Source organism: Panthera onca, chromosome D2 (genome assembly GCF_046562875.1).
Source record: "Panthera onca isolate mPanOnc1 chromosome D2, mPanOnc1 haplotype 2, whole genome shotgun sequence".
NCBI classification, from domain to species: domain Eukaryota; kingdom Metazoa; phylum Chordata; class Mammalia; order Carnivora; family Felidae; genus Panthera; species Panthera onca.
In genome coordinates, this window is record NC_138349.1 from 53,991,045 (window position 1) to 54,009,140 (window position 18,096).

Here is an 18,096-nt window from a genome sequence, read left to right on the forward strand (position 1 = left end):
ATTTCAGTGCCTTTCCATTGTACTTGTTTCAGTACTAAACAGGCCCTTCATAATCTAGCCTTTGCATACCAGTCACCCTCGTTTCTCCCTTGCTTATGGAACCACAAGCACACTGAATTTCTTTCAGCTTCTCAAATGCATCAAGTTTTTTCCTGTCACACGATCCTCACACTTACTATTCTCTCTTTAGAATGCTCTTGTTCACACACTTCATCTGGCCAACTCAGGTCTCAGTTTATGTGTCACTTCTTCAGCGACACTTTCCCTGTGTTAGTTATCTAAATTATGTCCCTACTGTTATTCTTTTTCCATAGCACCTTAGTTTCTTTTATTATAATTAATATGTATCTATATATGTACTTATTTACTGTATTGTAAGTTTTCTTCAAAGGACTCCAAGTTATATGACAGCAGGAATCATATATCGCTCTGTCCAATAAATTTATAAACTCTTTAAGAAACTGTCTAAAGTTTGATCTTCCACAGCTCAGTAGGCAATGTCTTAGAGACAGTTGGTAGGCGTTCCATAAATATTTATTCAATGAATCTTGGACGACTAATCTAGATTCCATGTTCTTTCTTTTCTAATTCACATAGCATAATATTCTAAAATATTGCTTCCATCATCTTAATCCCCTGCTGGAAAACCTATCCACACTTACCTATTTTATCAAATTCAACTTTATTATTTCTCCTCTCAAGTAAAGTATGTAGTATTTTATAATTCTCACAACTCAATACTTATCTACTCTCTCAAATGATTTCTAATTGTTTCTTATATGTGAATGCAGTTTGATTAAAACTGCCTTTGACAAAGCACCTAGGTTCGTTGAGTGATTCTTGATTTTGGCTTGGGTTATGATCTCAGGGTCATGGAATTGGCCCTGTGTCAGGTTCTCTTCCTCTCTCTCTGCCCCTCTCCCCTGCTCATATGCTCTTTCTCTCTAAAACAAAAACAAAAACAAAAACAAGGGGCACCTGGGTGGCTCAGTCGGTTAAGCATCTGACTTCGGCTCAGGTCATGATCTCATGGTTTGTGTGTTTGAGCCCTGTGTTGGGCTCTGTGGTGACAGTTTAGAGCCTGCTCCAGATTCTGTGTCTCCCTCTCTCTCTGCCCCTCTCCCATTCCTGCTGTTTCTCTCTCTCAAAAAATGAATAAAAATGTTAAAAAAGAAATATTTTACAAATCCAGGAGCACCCGGCTGGGTTAGTTGGTAGAGCATGTGACTCTTGATCTTGGGGTTGTGACTTTGAGCCCCACATTGGGGGTAGAGGCTACTTTTAAAACATTTTTATGGACCCAAGTAATTAGAAGAATCTCCCGCAGATTATCTTCAGGCTCCCTAAGTTTCAGCTTTGCTTCTGCTCCACTATACGTATTTTTTGATGGTAAAACATAGGATACATTCAAATAGCTATAAAATGTCTGGCCCTGCACCTTTGTTTTACAATGATGGGTGGGTTGGCACAATGGGTGGTAGTATTCTTGGATGCCATTCCTACACTGGGACAGCTGGCAATATTTTAACTATGCATAGAGGTAACTGTGAGTTACAAAAATATATCCCGCTAAACTCAAACCAAATGTATTCTAACTCAACTTCCTGGAGCTAAATTTAAAAAATGCCTGCTAGCCACTCCTACACCACTGGACAAGGGGAAGTGTGACAGAGGAGAAATCAGTGAAGAAAGAGTTTGCAGTCTAAAGATTGCAGTTAAAATTTTTGTGAACTGTGTGCATATACTGCTAGGGCCCCTTCCAGAGCCTTGTAAAAGGCGAATGCCAATGAAGTCCCTGCCTCCCCCCCCCCCCCCCCCAAGTTAAAGTTTTGTTAGCTTCACAGTAAATCTGCCTCAGGGTCTGGGGCCATTTTATTTATAGGGTGGATTGTCAATTTTCAGTCAGCTCAGACAGGGTCAGTGGATATGTTGATTACACCTCCATTTGAGGATTTGCCTCTTGTGTCAAAGGGCTCTGTTTTTTGTTTAGACTAGAAGTTTTCAAACTCTTTGATCTCATGACCATCTCACTCCTAAAAAGTACTGAGGACTCCAAAAAGCTTTTTGAGGATATCTATCAACATTAATGGTATTAGGAGTTAAAATAAGCATATAAAATATTTATTAATTCATTTAAAAATAAAAATAAAGCTGTTACATGCTAGCATAAATAACAAATTTTAATGAAATATAACTATTCTTTCAAAACAAAAAGCATTTAGTGAGAAGAGTCGCATTATTTTACATTTCTACAAATCTCCATATCTAGCTTAATAGAATTCTCATATCTGCTTCTGCATTGAATCTGTTGCAATATCACCTAACATGTAGACTCTGGAAAAGCCCAGTCTTAGTATGAAATAATTTTGAAATAATGTGGACCCCCAATTACACTTTGAGAACCTCTGAGTTAGACATCATCATATGTACTTTCTGGATGCCTAGAGCTTCCAAAGTACCCGCTCTCTGTATCTATTTAATCAACTCTGCCTCCTAGATAAGAGTCAAATGTTAATTTTTGCTATGCTTTTTGGCATACATGGAAAACTTTAGAAACAATTTTTAATGAATCACAAATCTTAGAGAAGTGATTCTTCTCTTTTACTGACAAGGGTCAAAGTATCTCCTTCATTATCTGCTCCCTGATAGCAAGGTTTTCTTCTTTTAGGAATATAATGGCCAAGGCAAATGTTAGAATAAGACCAGACACAAGATTGGATGCCTTATAGGGTATAACGACACCATCTAGTATTTACTCAGTCCTTTCTGCGTGCTAGGAATGCACGAAGAGCTTTGCATACATTATCTCATTTAATTCTCACAGCAATCCTACGGGATACCTACCATCTTTCCCGTTTTACAGACCAGGAAACTGAGATAAAGACAGGTTCATGCCCAGCTCAGCTGGGAATTGAACCCCAACAATCTGTCTCCGGAGCCCACAGTCCATTATCTACTGATAAAGTATAAAGGTGGCAGATAGAGTGAGATTCGTATAAAATGACATAAGAGGTGAAAAAGGGGATAAAGCAAAAAGCCTCAGGGCCAAGATAGCAGACAAACTAACAGGGAATGCATTGTATTATTTTCCACCCGAGGCTTCTTTTTAGCTTCATTTTCTACGCTCCCATGTTCCTCTTCTCATATTTAAGTTATCTCATTGCTGGTGGTTTCGACGCCCAGGCCTAGGCTGATCTTGAAATTAAGGCTTTAAACAACCTGATGAACAGCAGCGAGGCAAATCCGAGGTAACGAAGGTGACGGTGGCGTGGCGAGAAGCCTGCGCAGGCGCATCACAACCCCAGGCCCGCCCGCTGTCCCCCTCCTGCCTAGGACTCTGGGGCTGGTGGGAGTACGGGTGTGGGCCGCGGGCGCGGACCGGAGGGAGGTGCGGTCTGGGCGCCTGCGCAGTCTCCGGGGCGCTGGTGTGATCGAGCTCACGTAGCGAGGGCTGCAGTCGCCTCCTCCCTAGCGCTGCCGTCGCAGCCTAGAGGTTATAAAAGGGCTAACTGGCTCCCTCTGCTGCCCAGTCGCGCCGCCAGCGGGCTGAGGGGAAGGAGCCGGTATCGGGCCCAAGAGCAGGCTACAGGGGACTGAAGAACGCGCCGCCCCTCCCGCCCCACTTCCCAGGTGAGACGCTTCCCCGACCCTGGGGACTGTAGCTTCGGCCCTAGGACCGCTGTGGCCCTTCTCGGACGGCTGTGGCGGTCCGGTCCCTCCCTTCTCTGGTGGGATGGCTTGGGAGCGGAGGGTTCTCCAGTTTACCACAGTGGCCTTAATACCTTCATTTCTGGAGACTCGGCCCCGCGCCCCGCGCCCCTTGGCTGCCCCAGAGGCCCTACTGCCCTTCTCCGTGCTCCCCTTCCCGTCTCCTGCCTGGTCGGCGCCCCCGACCGTTGGGGCTGCGGCAGTCTCTGTCTCCGCCCTGGGGACCAGGACTTTCTTGAATATTCCTTCCTTCCCGGGGAGGGCTCACCCTGTTGATTTTTCCGAGCTCTCCTCATACCTGGTCCTCCCTCCAAAAGCTGGGGGGAACGCGAGGGCGGGGCGTGGGTTTCTGGCCTCCACCGCCGCAGATGGTTAGCATGTGGCCGGGTAAAGAGCGGGTTTTAAAGCTTAGAGCAGGAGCTGAAGCACTCGAGGCGTTTCTACCCTGTCGAAAAGTCGTCGGGTCTGGGAAGCGGACCCAGCTGGAGAAGTTCAGGCTCGACTCATCTGTTGCGCGCAGCGGTGCTGCTGGAGCAGCTAGATGCAGCCCGGGGCGCCGAGTTTCGGGCTGCTCGGTTGAGGAAGGCGGCTGTCAGATCACCCGGTCGTCGGGAAAGCTGCTCTTCCTTCCCTCTTCCTCCACGATTTTTTTTTAAAGGCACAAGAGCTACGCACCCCCCCCCCCCCCCCCACTTTCTTTCTCTCAGCAGAGAGTTTGCTGCTTCTAAAAGTCCACATCATTAAAACGAGTTCCATGGTTGTGTGAGAATTTTGAGTTGGATTGCACGAATGGCCCTCCAGATGCATGTTTTAAAGGGGGAGGATGAATGGTACCATCTCGCCTATTTCTAGGGGACTATTTCTCCTAAATAATCGAATGTATTAAATACAGTTCAGTTTTTAGACACAAACATGCGTTCCGGGGAGTGAAGACTCTTGGAATTTTGCGCTGTTTGCTTTAAGAAAGGGATGATGAAGAAGCTCGCTCTCCTTTTAGGAATTGATCTGAAAGGCCACAGAGGCTTGCCAATTTCAATTTAACTGTTTCTGGTTTCTCCGAGAGCTGTGGCTCCCGGACTTTCCCTTGGAATGCACTCCAAAGGGATGAAACAGCCACTACGTGAGTGGGGGAGGGGAAAAGACGTGGCAGCAGTGTTCTTTCATAGTTTTTGCTCATTAAAAAAAAGTTTCTGGGAAGAAACGTGTTTCCACTTTTAGGTTTAGATGTGTGAATAGCCTTATGAATGAGGCTAGTCTTCTGAAATAATCAGATGAAATAGCAGGAACATTGGAATTTAATTTATAAAACCTTCTGAAAGGATTTTCTGGTCGAGTTTCTATGGAGCAAATGGATACATACCTTAAGGATACATACCTTAAGAAAATATTCAATAAGCTGAAAGTGAACAACCGTTAACATGTTTTGCCTCCATTTGAAGTTTAAATAGACATTATGTGTTTTTTTTCTTTAACTCTGGCTTTTTGGCCTGTGAGTATAATTTCAGAATTTTAAGAACCTTGAATTTTACCTTTTCCTTTTTGTGGGAAGTGTAGGTTTTATCACTTACCTTTAAAAGCCATGTCAGTTTTGGTTTTGAAACATTATGCCTTAAGTCCTGCCAGTATTTTAGATAGCTGATGGCAAGTGCTTTTTATAGATTTAACATAGACTAACTAGGAAGAGGACTACTTTGTTTCCTTTTAGATGGATTATGCTGTTTCCTTTGAGATCGTAAAATGAGTTTTATTTTGAAGTACTAAAAGCCAGGACTTTGGTAAGCAGATAATTACATTTGACATTTTGTGTCTTGGTAACTAAGGTAGTAAAACAGATAAAATAAATATATATAACTTTTAATTACCATAGAACAATTTAGACAGTGCAAAAGACTATTGAAAAAAGAAAGCTTTTCTGTCACCTAGGTGGTCCAGGTTGTTGCAGGTGAATCTTGGCTTTTTGATAAAGAGATGTTAGTTAACCTTTTCTAATACTGCAGAGCGGGTTGTATACTGACAAGCAGTGTCTTTCATAAGGTGATTAAGTTCAAACTCCTGCTTTTATTCCAGGGATGCAGCAAGAGTTATTCTGGGGACCCAGTGGTAAAGCTGCAAGCCTTCTTTTCTGTGGAAGGAATGCCTTAATTTATTTAGCAATTAATTATCAACTGGGATATAATTACTGCTCTTAGGTTTGAAAAGTGTGCCCTGTGAGATACATAGTAACAGTTCTCAACTTATTTTAAGGTCATGAAATCCATTGAGAATCTGACAGAGGTATGGATCCTGGGTCAGAAAATGCAAATGCAAACATCTGCATGGAATATTATATACCATTTATAGATACTCCCCTCCCCCAACCCCACACATCTGTAAATTATCATAAGGATAAAAAAAGTTAATCTTTAAGTACATCTAGGTATCTTGATGCAGTATTTCTTGAATACTTATGAAAATGGAACTGAGCTTCTAAGTCTGATTGGACTTGAGTATATAGATGACAACAATAAACTTTTGCTGAAAGAGTTTTAACAGAAGTTAAAGAATTATTAAGTTGCTAAATTGCCTAGGCAATCGTATATTACATTGCTCCCCCTTCTGGCTGCCCCTTCTGTCTGTTGTAATATCTCTTTGGTTCTATTCTGAAAGTGGGAAATGCTTGAATGTAAACAAAAATAAATTGCATAGGCCTTTGGCATTAAACCAGTCCTCTTCTTACAGTGAGAACTTAAATCTTATAATTAAATCATAATGGTGTGTGTACAATATATGAATATGTAAGAGACAAGCCAAATAAAGTGTGCATGTGTATTTGTGAAACTAGTTAAAACTTCATTCATGTTTCTACTCAATGAAATTTATTTGTATAAATTGAAGCTATCTTCTCATTAGTTTTTTTCTGGCCAAATATTGTGCCTTAATAAAAACTAGAAATTCAAAAGTCTTCCTTAAAATTACTCTAGCAATGGGGTGCCCCGGTGGCTGAGTTGGTTAACAGTCAGGCCCTTGATTTCAGCTCAGGTCATGATCTCACGGTTCATAAGTTTGAGCCCTGCATTTGGCTCTGTGCTGACAGTGTGGAGCCTGCTTGGGATTCTCTCTCTCTCTTTCTTTCTCTCTCTCCCTCTCTGTCCCTTCCCAACTCATGCTATCTCTCTCTCAAAATATATAAATAAACTTAAAAAAAAAAAGATTACTCCAGTAATTTTTGAACTTGGTATAATGAAAAACATTCCTTTTCCTGATGTTGATTTGGATGATAAGTTTGACTATTAGTATATTTGGTTGGACATTGGCAAAAATACAGTACAGGATTCATGCTTCTTACATAGTGTCATCTGTGAATGCATACTATCTTAGACTTCTTCCTCTTCTTGCTTAGTGTTTCATATAAATATGTCCATGTTTTGGTGGTTTACCTATTTTTCATTTAAATAGTAATGTTATAATATGTTAAATTAATGTACTCATCCTTTCTTTCTTGTTGGGCATTTGAACTGTTTCTCCATTATAAGTAGTGCAAAGAGAAGGCTATAAATTAGTGGTTTATTTTATACACCTGTATAGCTACAATAAACTTTAACCAGTTTTCTATCTGCATTTTTTTTTCCTTAGGAAAAGAAACACTTGACAATAAACCTTGTATCAGTAATTTTTCTTACCCCTGAAAGAATTTTCTAGGGGCATTGGACTAGGCTCTAAAAAGAGATTTTTTAAATCTACTTGATAATAATGAAAGTACTTTATATTTTTTAAAGTGTTGTTTCATATATAATTTGATCCTTAAAATAATTCTGTGAGGTAGTTTTATATCACCCCCATTTTACAGATGAGGAAACTGAGAGTTAGAGAAGTCAAGTAATTTGCCCAAGAATACAGTAACTGTCAGCACTAGAACTTGGACCCAGGTTGTCTGTTTTCTGATTCACATTATTTCATTCCCGATAATTGATCAGATTGAGTTTGAGGAAATAGAATGGGTAAAAAATCAATTTACTGTATTACCAATGTATTATAAATGTTGAAATAAGGTAGGGTTCCTGGTTAGTAGTAACTAACTTAATCATTCCTCTTAATTGAATTTAATTTAACTTGTTTAATTTATTTAGTTTTTTAAACATGGGAGCATTTAAAAAAATTTTTTTAAATTTGTTTTTATGTTTATTTATTTTTGAGAGAGAGAGAGAGAGAGAGAGAGAGAGACAGACAGATAGCATGAGCAGGGGAGGGGCAGAGAGAAAGGGAGACAGGGAATCTGAAGCAGGCTCCAGGCTCTGAGCTGTCAGCACAGAGCCCCACTCAGGGCTTGAACTCACGGACCACAAGATCAGGACCTGAGCTGAAGTCAGAAGCTTAACCAACTGAGCCACTCAGGTGCCCCCACTCAATTTAATTTTAAAAGCATTTATAATGTGCCTGGTAGCCTATGGGAAAATCCAAAGAGTGATGAGAAATGTTTTGTAGGAGAAATAAGACAGGAAAGTTACATGCTTATACAAGCACAGTACCAACATTTTACTTGATATTAAATCTGAGTATGTGTTGAATGGAAACTCGTATCTAGATTCACATTTCTGCAACCATGAATTTATCTCTCCCTATTCCAGTGTATGTGATTTTATTTCATATATATTTTTCTGAACTTGACAGCTTTGGATCTGGCATTAGAAAAAAAGGAGGGAATTGAAGGCTAGAATGAGTAGAGGGAAAGAAAAATGGAATTTGTCCTAAAATGTATATAAATTCCTGGGCAGGGAGCTACCCATTGTCCATTAGGAAATACGAGGTGCTCAAATAAAAAATTTTTCTTGCATATGAATATCTAACTACTACTCTAGACTATTTTTGCTTTATTGAGTTGCCTTTATACCTTTGTCAAACAAACAGATTCATTTTCTTTTTTTTTTAATTTTTTTTTTAACGTTTATGTATTTTTGAGACAGAGACAGAGCATGAATGGGGGAGGATCAGAGAGAGGGAGACACAGAATCTGAAATAGGCTCCAGGCTCTGAGCTGTTAGCACAGAGCCTGACGTGGGGCTCGAACCCACGGACCGCGAAATCATGACCTGAGCCGAAGTCGGCTGCTTAACCAACTGAGCCACCCAGGTGCCCCCAAACAGATCCATTTTCTGTATCTGGATTCTCTATTTTGTTCTACTGATCTACATATTTCATTGAAAATTCTGCTTTTGGAATATTTTGTCATCACCTCATGTACCTTATTTAAGCTTAAAAATTCTAAAATGTAAATATCTAAATTTTACTTTTTCACTTATATCCTTAGAGTGGTGAAGACACTAACATTGTCTTGTCAGGACTTCCTAGGTAAATAAAAAATAAATGAAATTTGTTTTGGAGCAAAAGGGATTGATAGTGGTATTGTGTCAACTAGTAGAGCTGGGGAGTTGAATATTTGGATTTTGCTAACTCTGTCCATGATTTGAATTTGTGCTACTTTGACTTTGTTTTTTAGCTCACTTATTTACTTAAAGAAATAGAAATGTTCTATTAAATGTTTATTAAAATGCAGAGGTTGAGTGAAGATAATTGTGATTCCACTTCTCAGGTAACATTTTTGTAGTTAATTACTGTGTGAAGTTTTTTGTTTTTTTTGTTTTTTTTAAATGTTTATTTTTGAGAGAGATAGCATGAGCGGGAGAAGGGAGAGAGAGAGAGGGAGAGAGAGAGAGAGAGAGAGAGGTAGAGGCAGAGAGAGAGAGAGAGAGGCAGACCCAGAATTGGAAGTAGGCTCCAGGCTCTGAGCTGTCAGCATGGAGCCTGACGCGGGGCTCGAACCCACAAGCCGTGAGATCATGACCTGAGCCTCAGTCAGAGGCTCAACCGACTGAGCCACCCAGGCGCCCCATTACTGTGTGAAGTTTTAATTGTGTGTGTGTGTGTGTGTGTGTGTGTGTGTGTGTATACAAAATCTTTAAACTTAGAGATTAGACTTTAAAACTTCCCCACATATATATTTCCCCAATCTTCAAAGTAGAAAACAAACCTAGTTTTAAGAGTTTGAATCGCTAAAGGATTGCTGCTTTTTATATTACTGCTGGTTTTTTAATTTAACCAATATTTATTGACATTTATGTTATTAAATACTCAGTTTCATTAATATAAACCAGTTAATATAGCCAAGAGAAGATGCTGCAAGGTCTTTCTTAAAGTTAGAATATATAGACTATGTTAATATTTGGAAATACCAGCATTTATAAGCCACAAATAAAACATGCATAATTTAATGGTTGCTTCTTTTCCTTTTTCCCTTCCACTGCCTCTGTTCACTTTTCCTACTCAAATTCTTAAATTATGAAAGTCTGCATCTGTCTACTAGTAGACTAGGCTACTTGTTCCTTCTCACTGTCTTAGCCCAGGATTGAGGTTTCCTGGGCTTCCCACCATTCACCAAGTCTTTTCTTTTTCTACATCCCTTGAGACATCTTTGGCAACAAGTCCATCTATTCTTAAATTCTTGCCTCACATCCAAAAGTACCATTTCTTAAGTGTCTTCTATGTGTCAAGTATCCTCTTAGACCCTTCCATCTAAATTACTTGTGTTTTTTTGTTTTTTTTTTTTTTTTTAATTTTTTTTTTTTCAACGTTTTTTATTTATTTTTGGGACAGAGAGAGACAGAGCATGAACGGGGGAGGGGCAGAGAGAGAGGGAGACACAGAATCGGAAACAGGCTCCAGGCTCCGAGCCATCAGCCCAGAGCCTGACGCGGGGCTCGAACTCACGGACCGCGAGATCGTGACCTGGCTGAAGTCGGACGCTTAACCGACTGCGCCACCCAGGCGCCCCGTGTTTTTTTAAATTACTGGCTGATGGTCAAATTTGACCTCATATTTTGATACCTTTTCTGCTTATTTGGCTTCCTGTTAAGGGGACCACCAAATAAAGGTGGACATTATTGATGAATCTTACTAATTCGGGGGCTTTTAATATCACATATGGTAAATTTTTTATATTCTGTATTCTGGACACAAGAATCCTGACCTTTTTTCCTACATTGGGAAATTTATGCATTTTTAACTGAAGCGTTTGAAATAGTTGGGTATATTATACAGTTTAAAAGTCATTGAAGAATAGCACCATTTTAATAATAAATAATAAGATTGATTTCTTTCTCAAACTTTCTCCATCAGCCTATATTTATTTGTAAAATGTTTCTGGTTTAGGAGAACTTGACTTTTGTTGTTGCAACAGAAACTTTAAACATTGAGTTTAAGTTCAGTTTTTTTAAACTGATAATATATTTTATTCACTTTTATTTTAAATTTATTTATTTAAATTTAGGTTAGTTAACATACAGTGTAGTATTGGTTTTAGGAGTAGAACCCAGTGATTCAACACTTACATATAATACCCAGTGCTCATCCAACAAGTGCCCTCCTTAATGCCCATCCCTCCCATTTAGCCCATCCTCCCACCCACCTCCCCTCCAGCAACCCTCAGTTTGTTCTGTTTTTAAGAGTCTCTCACAGTTGCCTCTCTCTCCATTTTTATCTTGTTTTTCCTTCCTTTCCCCTGTGTTCATCTGTGTCTTTCTTAAATTCCACATAGGAGTGAGATCATATGGTATTTGTCTTTCTCTGACTGACTTCGCTTAGCATAGTACACTCTAGTTCCATCCACGTTATTGGAAATGGCAAGGTTTCATTCTTTTTGATCGCCAAGTAATATTCCATGGTGTGTAAGTGAAATACATATTTCACTTTTGAAACTTATATGTTTCCTAGTTATTTTGTGTAAGGTGGAAACTAGAACTGTTTAAAAGACCTATGCAAATCTAGTACATTAGTAACTGAGGATTTTCTTTTTTGGTGTACTATTTTCACAACCACAGGTGTGCTTGCTAGGTAATAATATAACCATCACAGAAACAAATGTGAGGCAGAATACTGGTAAAGGAAAACAAAGCAAGTTTAAATTCAATTTTGAATCCAAATTCCAATTTAAATATTTTTTTAAAAATGGATTAAAGTAATATTCTAAACATCTGTATCTCTGGTACAGAAGTGGCACTTACTGGATTTCTAACAGGCCAAAAAAAATTACCGTATTATTTATTTTGCCTATAAGAATATTAACTGTAGAGTTAATGAGAGAAACTATTAATTAGGACTCTGGGTTGAACAGAAACCCAACTTATACTAGCACACAGTAGAATTCATGTAAGTATTGTGAAGAAAGGGAGTTGTCTTAACAATTGAGGTTAGGAATGTGATTAGACTTCAAGAGTATCTGGAACATCAGAATGTTTTCTTCTGTCTCTCGTCCATCTTTCTCTCTGTATATCTGCTTCATTTTTTATTCTTTCTAGATAAATTTCATTTACTTTTTGGCCCATATGTCAAAACTTGGTCTGTTACTTTTGAGCTTTATATAATTCAGGCATTCAAAGAGTGCCTGCCCTTTTTTTTCTCAATTTTATTTTCAAAATTTCCAGGAAAGAACTTTGAATGGCCACTTGGTGAGGGAGAAGTATCATGCTGTTTAACATGATTGATAAAACTATGGAGATGAATTAAAGGTAGATTGGGCAGTAAAAAAAAGGTAGAAGGGACAGTTTCCAGAAGAAAGTAGTCGCGGTAGAAGTACCACACAGACAAAAATAGGTGTGTGTTTTTGAAATGATATACTCAGGTTCTTTCTGACTGGAAAGACTGAATTTTGCAGGAACCTCCAAAAGACAGACTGTGTAGTACTTTCAGTTAAGGGTGATCTTGACTTAGAGCTTCTTTCCAATCAAATTTCAAAATGCTGTTCATTTGGAATTAAGCCAATGACTGGGTTCACTGCTCAAGTACAGAAAGCTGTGGGAAAGAGGCTAACATGATTTCTGAATTTTTGATAGAAAAGTTGGTCATAACCATAAAAGCACTTGTCTGTCAGCTTGTATTTACTAGAGCTGTAGCTCACTCTCTTTGGGAGCAGAAGTATGACTGGAATTCATGGTGTTAAGTTAAAACAAATGGCAATTTGCCAGAGGGATTATAGGGAAGAACAGAAATGTAACTTAGTTCTGTTAGTTAAGTACTCTTAGTTGTTTTAGAAAATCCATCTTGCTTATATGGAAGAGACATGCCAAGTCTTGATATATACCACATTGTAATAGCCTAAATTAGAAGGCTGAATTTGGGGGCACCTGGGTGGCTCAGTTGGTTGAGGGTCTGACTTCGGCTCCAGTCAAGATCCCACAGTTCATGAGTTCTAGCCCCACATTGGGTGCTGACAATTCAGAGCCTGAAGCCTGGTTTGGATTCTGTGTCTCCCAGTCTCTGCATGCCCCCCTGTCCTCCCTACCCCTCATGCTCTGTCTCTGTCTTTCTCTCAAAAATAAACATTAAAAAAATTATATAAAAAAAGAAGACCTAATTTTTGACTATAAAAACTGTCAAAAAAATTAAAGTCTAACAGATGTCAGGAAGACCAACAGTTGAATGTGGGATTTGTATGAGGTTAAGTAAACTTAAGTTGGAGCCCTCTAAAAGAAGATTTGGAGTAGTTACGGAAGGTATGGAGAGACTGATGCAAGGAGACCCGTGGAAAATTTTTAGTGTCAGAGAAAGTTTAGATTAGAATATCAAGCATTCTTTAGTCAGCCTTATTAATTTTTGATGATTTGTCTGGGAAAGACCAACTTTTTAAAATGTTGCAATTTTTTTTCTTGGAAGAAAAATGTTAGAATGAAAGGCTAATAGAATTATTTGCCAGGTACCCTGTTCCTAGTAACTCATTGAATAACTTGTACGTACAATTCAATGAATCCTGATAACTCAAAGTTGTAAATATTTACAATGTAGTAGAACTGCTTTAAAATCTGTTCCCAGGTTTGATTGACCTGTGACTATATGGGATTGGACTTTCCTGGGAGAAGGACTGTAGGAAAGTTTTGGATAAATATTACACTTTGCTATTTGTTTTTATCCTGGCTTACCTGAGAATATGTTTTCCAGAAAGATTTCTTCCATACAGTTTAGAAAACTGTTTTAGAAAACAGTATGGGAGAAATCTGTCCTCATAGTTTCTAAAATATAATATTCGTACATATTAAACATTATGTGTTATGTACATGTGTGTTATACAAATTAGATAATAAACACTGATGAACCTACCATCTAACCAAGTCCAAAATATTATCTGTAATTTTTCTGTAGTGTTTCAGCACTAAATTTTATGGCCATATAAACTTATCTTTGTATCTTTGACTCCTCTTTGGCTTTCTCCCCCCCCCTTTCCTTTCTTTTCCTTTCCTTTCTTTCTTCCTTTCTTTCTTTCTTTCTTTCTTTCTTTCTTTCTCTCTCTCTCTCTCTCTCTCTCTCTCTCTCTCTCTCTCTCTCTCTCTCAGTTTATTTATTTATTTTGAGAGAGAGAGAGAGAGAAAGTAAGCATGAGCAGGGAGGGTCAGAGAGAGGGAGACTGAGAATCCCAAGCAGGTCTGTGCTGTCAGCGTGGAGCCTTGTGAGATCATGACCTGAGCCAAGATCAAGAGTTGGAAACCTAACTGAATGAGCCACCCAGGTCCTGCTCTTTTCTTTTCTTTCTTTTTTTTTTTTTTTTTGAGTCTAGTCTTTTTAGACAGCTGAGATTTACCTTCCTTGCATCCTCTTTAACCCATTTAAATTCTACTTCAAACTTGTTTTAGGACTTAGAACAGGAGACTTTTGTATCTTTCTATTTTTTTTCTTAAGATTTTTTTTTTAAAGTAATCTTTACACCCATCATAGGGCTCAAACTCACAACCCCAAGATCAAGAGTCACGTGTTTTACCCACTGAGCTTGCTATTTTTGATAAAACCCTAATGTCTTTTAGGATGTTTGACCCTTAGATGCTTATAATGATTTGCATTGCAAGCTGTTAACTGAATGGAGATGGAAGTAAATGGAAATGAGACATCAGAAGTAAGGAAACCATTGTTTTAAAAACCTGTGATTGATAAAGATATGCTTGCTTATTAACATGTCACTTAAGGTTCCTTTTTTTTTTAAATTTTATTGTTTATTTTTGAGAGAGAGAGCGAGTGCTGGTGCATGGGCATGAGCGGGGGAGGGACAGAGAGACATAGACACAGAATCTGGAGCAGGGTCCAGGCTCTGAGCTGTCAACACAGAGCCTGACACGGGGCTTGAACTCCCGAGCTGTGAGATCATGATGAGCTGAAGTCTGATGCTTAACCAACTGAGCCATCCAGGCACCCCTTAAGGTTTCTGAAAAAATGGGGATGGGACATAGTATTAAAAGAGATTAGAGGACTATTCACTAGAGTAATTAGAAATTCAATTATATTTTTCAAAAAATAAGTTGAAGTAAAATTGTACTGTCTTAAAGGTGGAGAGCACCTTTTGTGTGATTTGTTTGTATCTGGTGGTTTTCAAAGTGTGATCCCCAGACCATCAATATCACCATCACCTGAACTTGTATAAATTATTTAAGTACCTCAGACCTTTAGGTGATTTTGATATAGCTAAAGTTTGAGAACTACTGTTCTATAGGGCTATCTTCCTTTTTATTAACTAGTTTAAGTTGGCATGGTAGTTTGGTAATGCTGTGTGGGTCTGAACTTTCCATTGTAAGTGACAGAAATTCAACTTGAACTAACTTAAAATTCCTTAAAAAGGGAATTTAGAGGCTCCTTTGCTGGATTGGAATGTTATTGGGGTAGCTCACAGATTCAAAGCAATAATTGGAAGAATCAGGGCTATGGAGCTTGGAATGATCTCTGCATGACTTTGTTCTGTTTATAGATTGGGTTCCTAGGTGTCTTTGACAAGTGGGAAAGATAATGTGTTGCTCCCAATTTGCATCCTATGAGCTTAGCAACTCCAGAAGGAGCTGCTTTTTACCATTTCACAAGTCCACCTCTGAGACGTTATGTTCGTGGGAATAAGTGTCAATGACTGACTTAGCCTGCATCATATGTCTGTTAGGAGGAAGGATAATAGAAAAGTATACTACTCTGACATTGTAGTTCATGGCTAGATATCTGGGTTGCTTTTATATAAGCTTACTATCTTTGTAGCAGAGAGAGAAATCTGGAGGCATATAGAGTTAGAATATGGAACATGCTGTAATGTGGATAGTATTTGTTAGCTACTTTTTTGTATTAGAGAGTAGTTAACCACTTCATTAAAAGCGTAGGGTGACCTACATAGTATGGGAGTTGATGTTTTAGGTTTATTATTTTGTATATATTGTCACTATGAAAGTAAATATACCCTGGGACATCTGGAAAATACAGAGAAATAGAAAAAAAATGACCTAATGTTCTTTCCAGAGACAACTACATTTTGGTGAATTTCCTCTGCATATTTTCATGCATAGTTATGATCATATTATAGTAAGTTTTTTCTTTGTTTTGATCAGTATTTATTTATGATTTTCTGTCAGAGTAGTGGAAACTTAATCTCATTCAATACAGATTCCACCAGGGTTAGAGTTGTATGATGTTAATTTATTTTAAGTCTTTATTTTTTAAAAGCAATTTAGGTTCATAGCAAAGAACCTGTACAGAAATTTCCCATATACTCCCTACCCCCACACATGTGTAGCCTCAACATCCCCCACCAGAATGGTACATTTGTTATAGTTAATGAATCTACATTGACATATCATAATAGCCTAACGTCCATACATAGTTTATATTACCCATTCACTCTTGGTATTATATGTTCTGTGAGTTTGGACAATGTATGTCCAAAAATAAATGATGTGTTTATCATTATGATATCATACAGAGTATTTTCACTGCCTATAAATCCTCTGTGCTGTATCTGTTCATCCTCCCATCTCCCAATCACTGATCTTTTTATTGTTTTCATAGTTTTGCCTTTTCCAGAATGTCATATAATTGGAATAATACAGTACATAACTTTTTCAGATTGGCTTTTTTTTACTTAGTAATACGCATTTAAGATTGCTTCATGTCTCTTCATGGCTTGATAGCTCATTTCCTTTTAACACTGAATAATATTCCATTGTCTGGGTATACCACGTTTATCTATTTACCTACTAAAGGACATTTTGGTTGCTTCCAAGTTTTGGCCGTTATGAAGAAATCTGTAAATATCCATGTGCAGGTTTTGTGTGGACATAAGTTTTCAACTTTTTGAGGTATATACAAAGGGAAACAATTGCCAAATTGTATGGTACGAGTATGTCTGATTTTTTAAGAAACTGCTAAACTGTCTTCCAAGATGGCTGTACCATTTTGCATTCTCACCAGCAATGACTGTGAGTTTGTTAATTTTTAAAATTTGTGTTTTTATTTAAATTCACAAGTTAAAGGACATACTCATTTTAAGTTCCTTGACATATATATATATATATAGCACCATCAATATTTTTAATTGTGAATTTGTTAAATTTGTTTAATTATTCATTTGAAGGACAAAAAAAAAGTCCTTGATTACTCAGTGAACTTTTTGTTTAACTATTTTTAGTTTTTCTTTTGTGACTTTCTGTGTTCTTAATCCACTTTTCTATTAATATCTTAGTGGTCTTATTGATTTGTATGAGCTCCTTTAATGAGCTCTATTTTCTTTATTTTCCTAGTTTGTAGTTTATAGGTTTTTAAAATGTATATGAGCCTAGATTATTTTGCATATTTAAATTCCATCTGTCTTTTGATAGGTTGTTTGTATCATTTTTAAAGTTCAGAAATTCTCTTTTTAGAGATCCAGTAACTTTTCTTTTTGTTGTTTTTTGTTGATTATAGCTCTTTAATCCATCTAGAATTTATTTGCAGCATGATGTAAGGTAAAGGTATAATTTATTCTTCATTTGATTAATGATTTGAATTTTTATGTAAGCTCTATCATTCTTAAAATGTAGTTTTCAAACTTTGATGATATCTGTAGACGAATAGTTCTTGATTCATTGAGAGGTTTAAGGACAGTGAAAGATGACAAAGAATTTTAGTGACAAAATATATTTTAGCTATGAAAAAATCATAACCTCTTACCCGACAAATCTAAACTTCCCTATCAGAGTTAAACGTTTAGACATTTCTGATTAGCCTTCTATTAGTACAGCAAAAGCATTTGTATTTTCTAAATAACATTTATTCATGAAGAAAATTATGGCTGAAATCTGTGTAAACAGTGAGAAGATTCTAGACTCTTCAGACAGCCCAGTAGTTTGAAAAAGCCTTGTGCTTTGGCAGGAGCCCAGGGGAGGAAGTGTCTGCATCTGCTGCATTCTAGAAGCCTTCCCAAAGAGTTACTATAAAGTAGCCAAGAGAGCAGTGTATTTCACTACTGTGTGGTTCTGGAAGTTTGTGGCAAACTTAAGGGAGGAGACTTAGGAGTACTTCCAGAATGTCAGTTTTTGTGGTGATCTATTTTTTATTGAGTTTCAAGAAGGAAAAAGTAGGTTTGTTTTT

At 37.9% G+C, this 18,096-nt stretch overlaps 1 protein-coding gene across 2 annotated transcripts in view; it reads left to right on the forward strand.

Moving 5' to 3' along the window:
* Positions 1-3,441: 3,441 nt before the first annotated feature.
* The window catches only part of P4HA1 (prolyl 4-hydroxylase subunit alpha 1), an 89,440-nt gene continuing 74,785 nt past the window's right edge, over positions 3,442-18,096 (forward strand). Inside the window, exon 1 of one of the 2 annotated variants that reach the window (XM_081790528.1) lies at positions 3,442-3,630. The gene's annotated coding sequence lies outside the window, so the exon portion shown is untranslated. The remainder of the gene's footprint in view (positions 3,631-18,096) is intronic. The other variant, XM_081790527.1, reaches the window with a different exon arrangement.